Raw genomic sequence first — 9954 nt, forward strand, 5'->3', positions numbered from 1 at the left:
GCACTATTGTTTCTTATTCCTTTTGACCATGAATGTTTCCTCCAATATTTCGTGATTCTTTATTGGCTACTTTTTTAACGAAGTCAATCGGTTTTCTCAGAATTTTCAGATACTCCCGGATTTTCTCCAGATAATTACATGATTGTTGAGGAATATATTAAGAAAATCCAGCTAACCTGAAAATTGTGAGATAAAACATAGATGTATATTCTCAGGATCATTTTTTCTTTAATAATTTTCACGGACGACATAATGTTGAACTTTTGCATACAGTTTGCAAGGTTTGTCCGACTAACTACGCACACAACCCATACGTTTACTTCATACAGAGTGTACTGTATTTAGATTGTGTATTGTATCAGGATGTTGATTTTCTTTTTCATTTTCACAACTAGCAGAATGTTAAGCTTCTTTTTACTGCTGCAACACATGTCTTTGTTAGACAAAACAATCCAACTTATCGTCCTGTAAATGGCTGAAATATTTGCAACCGGACGTTCAGCGAGCATCTATCAATCAATTGAAATTGCACCCCAATATCACTGTTTACCAAATTACTTTATTCCGTAACATCGCATTTTTTCTTTCAAATTCTTATTGTATCAGTCAACTTTGAAGCAAGATATATATATATTATATATAAAACAAGGAAGATGACATATATGTGTTTCAATTTATATGTTACATGACATGTGTAAAATCACTTACATTTTAGGGAATTTTTAAAAATCACTGAACTGATTATTGATTTTATAAAATCAGTGATTTTACAAAATCTATGAAATAATTAAAGATCTATTTCACAGATTCAATGATTACATTCAGGGAATTTGTATAATATAAAAAAAAAATTTTTTTTTTTTGCTAATTCGTAAGGGTTCTGCAGAAGCCAGTGTCTCGCCTAATTTTGCTGTAAATCAAACAAATATTCCTCTTGATGGTATCTTTTGATTGTAAGAAGCTTCTGTCCAATTTAGGTAAAACTCCTTGATAGTTTATGAATCTAATTAATGTTTAAAAAACTACAGACTGTGTGTAATGTTAACTGGAAGCAAAAGAAGTCCATTTATAAGTAAAATACAGATACAAATATACAAAATTATATCAAAATTTCCTTCTAGATACTAGCTTTTGATCAATGAATAAATGTGTTGTTTCCAGGCAAAAATTCTAACTCCATGTACTAGTAAAATACGGGAAAAATGGTTTTTCTTTTACAAAAGGAGTAGGTCCAGTAAGACACCTTTTTGGCCCCAAAATAAAGCAGTTTTACAAAATTGTTTAAATATAAACTTTTAGTTATTTGTTGGACAGTAGAATGCTTCTGCTACATAAATATGGGCTATTTTTTGACAAAACAAAGCACATATATCGAGTACTAGCACCATTAAGTCATGCTAAATTACTGAAATCTTCACAATTCTAGCATTTTAGTTAAATTTTAGACGGTTTCCGTGTAAAACGAAAGTGGCCGCATTCATGTTCATTCTTAGTATTGAAATGTAAGTTGCATTTGATGATAATACATAACATATATAAAGGTTTAGGATGAACACGTGTGCGGCCACTTTCATTTTTGACAAAAATCATCCATAAAGTGACAATTTTCTGCACATTTTTGAGCTTGAATCGGATCGTTTTTTAATGCATAACCAGTTAAAACCTTTTTCAGATGAACCTGAAATTTGAGGCAAAAATCAGTCCTTACCGGACCTACTCCTTTACTTCTGAATCCAATCTTTTGGTCATAAACAGGCTTCTCTCCAAGTTTGGTACAAACCCAATATAGAGAGTTATAAAAAAAATGAAAAATTTACTGACTGCAGAGTAAATGCAATGTTTCCCAGCAGGAAAAAAAACTGAGTTCATTTATGAGTAAAATACGGAAAAATAGAATATTGCGTTTGCATAATTTACTTCTGATACTATCTTATTATCACAAACAAGCTTCTGTCCAAGTTTGGTAGACATCCAGTATAGCTTAAGAAAGTTATTTAAATTTAAAAACTTAAACCACAGAGTGAATATTTGTGGACGCTGACGAAATGAAGGATCGCTATGTCTCGCTTTTCCGTCTTGAGTGGAATGCTCGACAAAAAGCCTACATCAGTAACACTTAAAACATTTGAGGTTAATCTAGCCTTTATTTAAATAATAAGTGAGACGTTGCGCACGATACTGGTGTCACTTTGGAAATATGGGTTAGAAGGCGGGTTATTCAAATTCAGGCTCTTTTCCTATACAATAAATATCAATGTTATGCATACCATTCGCAAGGAAAAAGACCATAGAAATCAATAACATAGATGTATTTGTGCTCTGTCTGTTCTTTAATGAAAACTTTGCTCATTTCGATGCCTATAATAACTTCATTTCAAGGGTGTCCCTCTGTTACAATTTTGTTTTTTGTGCGTCTTTGAAATCCCAGTGCAAATTCATTAGTAAGTAAAATGGTTTTAAAATTTACAACTGTATTGTATACATTTAACGTTAAATGAAGTAATAGACGTTTTTAACTGTAAGAGAAGGAAGGTCGTCAGAAGAGTTTAAATAAAGAGAAAAAAAATGTCACAATTAGCTTCCCAACGCGTAAAAAAACTTTCTGTCTTTACTTTCATAAGATATAACGGACGAACATTGATTTTGATAATATAAGAAAAATTATACATGTCCCGAAGAAGCTATCTGAAGTCGTCATTATGTAACTGCGATCTTATTTTAAAAACATCATCATTTTTCCCGTGTCCAATAAAATGTCCCGATGGACAAAATAACACAAAGCATGATTTAGAGGTTTTTTATCAAACGAAATTCTATACCTCAATTTTGTAACACCTGTTAACTGATATGAATGGAAAAAACATTTAATTTCCTTTAAAATGATATACTATGTAATTTTGTTTGAGTTGCAGGTTGAAAATCCGAACTATCTAAGATGTCCAATGACATGTCCCCGTAACTGTAATTTGACGTTCGCGTTATAATAACGTTAAACTGTATACGACTTTTCTTGCATATTTGGCATAACATAATTTCATGAAATGGTCTGATCTATATAAAGTAAAGTTCTCTTTAAATATACATTAAAATATAGATCTGCGTTGTTTCAAGGATATAAGATGTCGAAATATTTAACTCGAATACTTCATAAAGACAAGGCCCCGGAGCTATAATACAGAGATAACTTACTAATGACCACACTCCCACTTTATATAAGCAAGGTACATTGAAAACGAAAATGCGATCAAAAGTGAGATCTTCCTAATTATCCTCCACAGATAGTATCTGTATTTCCTAGCGTTGCTATTAAAAGATTCGAAGCTATACACATGAACGAAAATTCTCACAAAAAATGCGAAAAAGTACTCCTTACGTCGTGAACATTTCAGGAAAACGTGCAATCATTTTTTTTGGTCACATCGACTCATTTAACAAAATGTTTTATCAGAGAAATAGTCGTATGTCATAAACCTTTCAGTATAGCTAACGGTAACTTTTTTTATCAACTGTGAGTAGAACAATTCCTAGTCATCTACATAGCAATATGTGTATGAAAAATAAGGTTATTACATTTAGATGTAGTGTGGCAGAATGACGTTTATCTTCTCGGACCTTCAACAGATTTGCCTGGTCCATAAGCATGTGATGAAACTAGTATATTGAAATTGAAATATAAAAAAGAAGATGTGGTATGATTGCCAATGAGACAACTATCCACAAAAGACCAAAATGACACAAACATTATCAATTATAGGTCACCGTACGGCCTTCAACAATGAGCAAAGCCCACACCGCATATAGTAAGCCATAAAAGGCCCCGATAAGACAATGCAAAACAATTTAAGCGAGAAAACCAACGGCCCCATCTATGTAAAAAAAAAATGAACGAAAAACGAATATGTAACACATAAACAAACGACAACCACTGAATTTCAGGCTCCTGACTTGGGACAGGCACATACATAAATAATGTGGCGGGGTTTAAAAAGTAAGCGGGATCCCAACCATCCCCCTAACCTGGGACAGTGATATAACAGTACAACATAAGAACGAACTATAAAAATCAGTAGAAAAAAGCTTAACTCGTCAGATAGACAAAAAATAAAAGTGGACGTGGCCGGGTACTTATACATCCCGACACAAATAGACACAATGAACAGATCTGAGAGTACTCGCAGTTATCTGACAGCTAGTTCAAAGCCATTAACAAGTAATAAAAAAATCATGCCTCTAAGACTAAGCAATCAATCCGTACACATCCAACATACAATGGATTTAGTGTAAAGACGTCATAAACAGCCAGAGAAAAACATGACCTTGTGCAATGCCAAATTTGTTTTTACTATGATTTGAGAAGGAACGAAAGAGAGAAAGAGAGTATTTGTCCGTCATATATAATTGATGGCACACAAATATGTAGCAGCTAGCTCCAAGGTATTAATTTACAGACACTCCCAACTCTCGAGAGAAAAAAAATCAACCAATCAATCTGCTGTGTGCAGATTATTTTTTTTCTGTAAAGTAGACGTTTTTTTATTTTCGAAGAACGCCACAAAATAAAGCTTTAATATTGATTTTTACATCGCGATGACCGTAAGGGCATTCCGATGTATTGTTGACATAGTGATTTGACTTTTGTTTTTGACTGGTAACCGATCATACGTGGATATCATCGAGTGCAACGTAACATTTCTTATCGCTTGTTTTAAATTCATTTCTTCAATGAATACTCATAAGAACAGAAATTAATAATACGAAAATATTTTGTCGTTAGAAATTTTTATATGCATTAAAATCTATGCACAGGTACAGAAAAATTGCGTTGACGTCTGCAGGAGAATATCACAAGAAGGTTTTGTGGGAAAATATAAATGTCTACTCAAACCTTAACTATTGGAAAAATGGAAGTGATATCTATCATGCACTTATACTACACTTTTATTGATATAGAAGAGTGTCCACCATGCACTTGTTCTACACTTTTATTAGATTCGTCGAATGGAATGATATACAATTGGATGAAAATTATACATACATGTAATTGTTATAAACAAATATTACAACACACCAGAATATACTGATTTGTATCACAACAACAGAATAGATATTAAAAACTAAAGTAGTGAGGTTGAATTCCCTGTCATTTATTCATCATCCACGCACGAACTTGTCTCAGAAAAAATGTGTCTCTGTACATAAACCTCAGTTTCAGGTATAGAAATGTGAATGTTTTCCCTAAGACAAGTGCTTGTGACCATTCACAAGAACTTGCGTTCATAGTATGTTAAGTACTTCAGTTCTTCGATTATACTTGTTAAACAATGTTAAAAAGAAACTAAAAAGATTGAAACCGAAACCTAAAAATAATCAGTATACTTGTTAAACAATGTATAAACGAAACCAAAAAGATTGAAACCGAAAACCCAAAAATAATCGGACGGTTTTAAAAAAAATGTCAAAGAAGATTTAGTGTAAGATTTATATGTTGAAACTTGAAGAGCTGAACCAAAAATAATGTATAGTATATAAAAAGTGCCTGAAATGCATTCCTGGTCTAAAGTTGTTCGCTTGAGAAAACACTGATCCATGTGAACATACACATATAGCAGTTAATTGCAAATATATAAATAGTCAAATAAAAATAAATATATAATTCCAAATTGCATTTCGACCTGCTGGTAATCTGTGAGGTAGGTATTGGTCTGTGTAAGAGTTTTCCATACAAACATTATAAAAAAGTATTGATCGCCGACCAAAAATATCAGATGAAAAGATCATAGCTCGTAAAATATGTTTCTGAAACAATCCATAATCGCCGTTTTCATTTTCATAATTAAGTAGCAAATTCGGCCGTATAAGACCAATTAATAATTTCTATATGCAAACAACAATGAGCAAAATAACTTATAGTCAGCTATAAAAGGCCCCGAAATGACAAATGTTAAACAATTCAAACGTGAGAGTAACGGCCTGATTTATGTACAAAATGAGTAAATTCCTTCATAACATGAATTTTCTTAATTATTCGCCAGCTAAAACAATCCTGATTTAAAAATTGTAATCAATGAAACATTTTCTTTCAAAAAAATAATTTAGACCCTGACCAACTGTAAATCATTAAAAGCTGGCAACGGCAGCATAAGATCACGTATTTCTTTTTCAAACTTGATGCACATTTTATAAAAAAAATTGTTAGAGATCTTTGAAAATATGCTGTTTTTTTACATTTTCCTTAAAATCAGGATTGATGTGAAGATTGTGGACTTAATTATACCTTAAAATAAATAATACGAATTATAATGTAAGTTTAAAAGAGACAGAAACAAGAATCGAAATATTTACAATTTTACTAACAAAGATAGGAGGCGTCTTCTGGCATAGAGAACATTACTTAATTTTAAGAAATAGAAGTAACTGGTAATAGACAAATAGTAAAAAATAGAAGAAAATAAGACATCGAAGGTTATAATCAAAGACAGCCAATATGATATATTGTAAGCACGGCCGTCCTACGAGTAGAGCGGTTACACTTAGATTTGTCGTGCATTTGTTTCACTCATAGTATTAGACTAAGTTTTAAAGTTTTAAAACATTTTGAAGATAAAAACCGCCTTGTTTGTTCTTTTTTTTAATATAAATTAGGCAGTTAGTTTTCTTGTCTGAATTGTTTTACATTGTCGATAATTTCAGGCCCTTTTATAGCAGACTATGTGGTATGGGTTTTGCTCATTGTTGAAGGCCGTACAGTCACCTATAGTTGTTAATTTATGTGTCATTTTGGTCTCTTGTGGAGAGTTGTCTTATTGGCAATCATACCACCTCTTCTTTTCATATATTTAAATCATTTTACAAGACATCAAATTGTTATTTTGTGTTATTGTTGCAGACAGTTCTTCGCAAAAATTAAAAAAATGTTCATGTATTTAAAATTTTGTTTTAATTCGTTGAAATTTTGCATTTGCACTGGTTTGAAAAAATAAACCATTATAAGAAGAAACTTCGAAAATCTCTGTACTTTAAGAGGCATTTTCATATGTATAGAATTATGAGGTCAACGCTTGAAACTTTCTGTGGAACAACGTCAAAATTGTATTTATAACGTGGTGTAACGCTGAGTGGCACCAATACCGTGCATAACGTTTGAGCAGTTCTATGCACTAAACATTTGACATGCTGTAGAGCTCAAGTACAGATGTCTCTGAATAAAGAGCAAAATAACAAACAGAAATTTCTTTAAGTAATTGAGGGGAAATTGAAACGCAACATATGGAACCGGGAAAAAATATGATGAAATTTTGGAACTTATTGTCAAAGTCGACATGTCGCAACTAACAATTTAGTTAAAATAATTTGTCGATATCTTATAAGGTTAATGAAAATAAGTGAAAATAGGCCAAAATCTAAATTTAGAATTTGACCTTGACCTTTAACCTTGACCTAATTTTATTTTTTTGGGACCAAGGATCTTAAATCATAAGACCCTAGGTCTCTATCACTTATGGTTTACCAGTTAGAAATACATTTCACTTATATCATATACAAAAGGGGGATAACTTTCATATGAAGTCTTCGGTGAAAATAAATCAAATCATCTTGAGGATGTAACAAGCAATATGGTAAAATAAATTCGTCGGTTTCTTATACGATTGCGAAGCCTTAAAAAAAACAGTATTCATCCACTGGCGTTGTTGTTTTTCTCCTCTCTACTCTGACGTCTTGTAAAGCATTTTTCATATCTGTACTTAAATTTTGTCTTTGTGTTGTAAACGTTCAAGTAAATTTTTTGTGCAAATGGCAAGTGAAACATGGTTTATAAATACGAAGCACTCAGTCTGTCATAAGTTACTTTTGGCACAATCCTAGTGATACAGTTTAATCTTATCTGCTAAGGTAGCAATCGTAGAAGAATCGACAGCCTTAACTTATCATGTTGAGCTTGAAAGTACTTTTTATCCTTCTCGGAAAGCTCACTTAATTTTTATTTTATCTTTATGAATCGTCTTTGAACTATCATAGCATTTGATGTGTGTCAACATTCTCTTTTTACTGAAAACATTGCAGAAATTGTAGATTCAGTATTTTATTAATGTCTCACCACTTGTATAACATTATACATTCCAATATACATGTATAAAACATTGCGTATAACATGAAATATTCGATAACCTATAAAAAGCATATTGTATATTAAAACTAACAGTAAAATATCATTTGCTTAATTAGTTATCATAAGGTACCAGGATTATAATTCAGTACGCCAGACGCGCGTTTCGTCTACATAAGTATCATCAGTGACACTTATATAAAAATATTTAAAAAGCCAAACAAGTACAAAGTTAAAGAGCATTGAGGCTCCACAAAAATTTGTGCCAAATACGGCTTATGTAATCTATTCCTGGGATAAGAAAATCACTGTGTTTTTTTTCTTCAAAATTCAAAGTTTTGTAAACAGGAAATTGTTTTCATAAATGTTGGCTTAATCTGCCAAGGTTCAAGAGAACGGGAGTGGATCGTAACCCTCAGCTAGCGAAGATTTTACTGAATAATAGTATAAACATTTCGTCAGTAGACAAGTTATAAAAATGAGCGTTATGTTATACTGCTTCATTATACAATATATTTCGAAGGTCTGCATATAAAGGACATACAGTAATTACATGTTTCTAGTCTTCAATTTCATTTTTACATATAAAACAAGCTCTTTCATTTTTACTGGTTTATTCTCATATCGTCCTGTTTCTATTTTAAGTGGCACAACGCCACATCTAAATTTTGCATAAGCACTTTTTAATTTGATAAACATATTTTGTTTTAAATATAACTTTGTACATTATTGTGATTGTTATAGCTTATAAGTACGAAGCTTGTTACCATTTCTCTGTGGCAAAATTTTCGTTTGCCATTCTGCAACATATTTATCAAATATAGCGGTTTCAATTTGCAAGTGACCGGTCCATCGTGGGCTACCGCAGGTCATAACCGCGGTACGTACCACGAGGTCGTCCCGTCAAATGCTACACCGGGTCACGGCCGCGGTACGTCCAAGGCAACCCTGTGGGTCAGGGTTAGGATTAGGGTTAGGGACGTGCATCGTCAAGAGGCGGCTTAGGGTTAGGGTGTACGATGCCTGCCTTCGTTACGTTACGTTACATGAAATGTGATCGTTTCATCGAGAGACCTGCTATACTATTCTTACGTGCGGCTTCCCGATGAAAAATTGTCAACCTGTAACACTTTTTGACTAGGCTATGGCTTTGACCGGCCGCCGATGGTCGAGAGACCCGCGGTAACCTGTCCGCGTCTAACGTGCGACATCCCGATGAAAATTTCACCCACGTAAAAAATATTTACCGAGGGTATTGTTTGCCGGCCTGGATGGTCGAGAGACCCGCGGTAGCTCGACTGCGTCTAACGTGCGGCTTCCCGATGAAAATGTAACCCACGTGAATTTTTTTTATCGAGGGTATAGTTTGCCTAGACTGGATGGTCGAGAGACCCGCAGTAGCTTGCCTGCGTCTTACGTGCGGGGCTTCCCGATGACAATTTCACCCTTGTAACATTTTTTTACCGAGGGTATAGTTTGACGGCCTCGATGGTCGAGAGACCCGCGGTAGCCTGCCTGCGTCTATCGTGCGGCTTCCCGATGAAAATTTCACCCTTGTGAATTTTTTTTTACCGAGGGTATAGTTTGAAGGCCTCGATGGTCGAGAGACCCGCGGTAGCCTGCCTGCGTCTATCGTGCGGCTTCCCGATGAAAATTTCACCCTTGTAAATTTGTTTTACCGAGGGTATAGTTTGAAGGCCTCGATGGTCGAGAGACCCGCAGTAGCTTGCCTGCGTCTAACGTACGGCTTCCCGATGAACATTTCAGCCTTGTAAATTTTTTTTTTTTTACCGAGGGTACAGTTAGACGGCTTCGATGGTCGAGAGACCCGCGGTAGCCTGCCTGCGTCT

This window comes from Mytilus trossulus, unplaced genomic scaffold, assembly GCF_036588685.1.
Source record: "Mytilus trossulus isolate FHL-02 unplaced genomic scaffold, PNRI_Mtr1.1.1.hap1 h1tg000496l__unscaffolded, whole genome shotgun sequence".
Lineage (NCBI taxonomy): Eukaryota > Metazoa > Mollusca > Bivalvia > Mytilida > Mytilidae > Mytilus > Mytilus trossulus.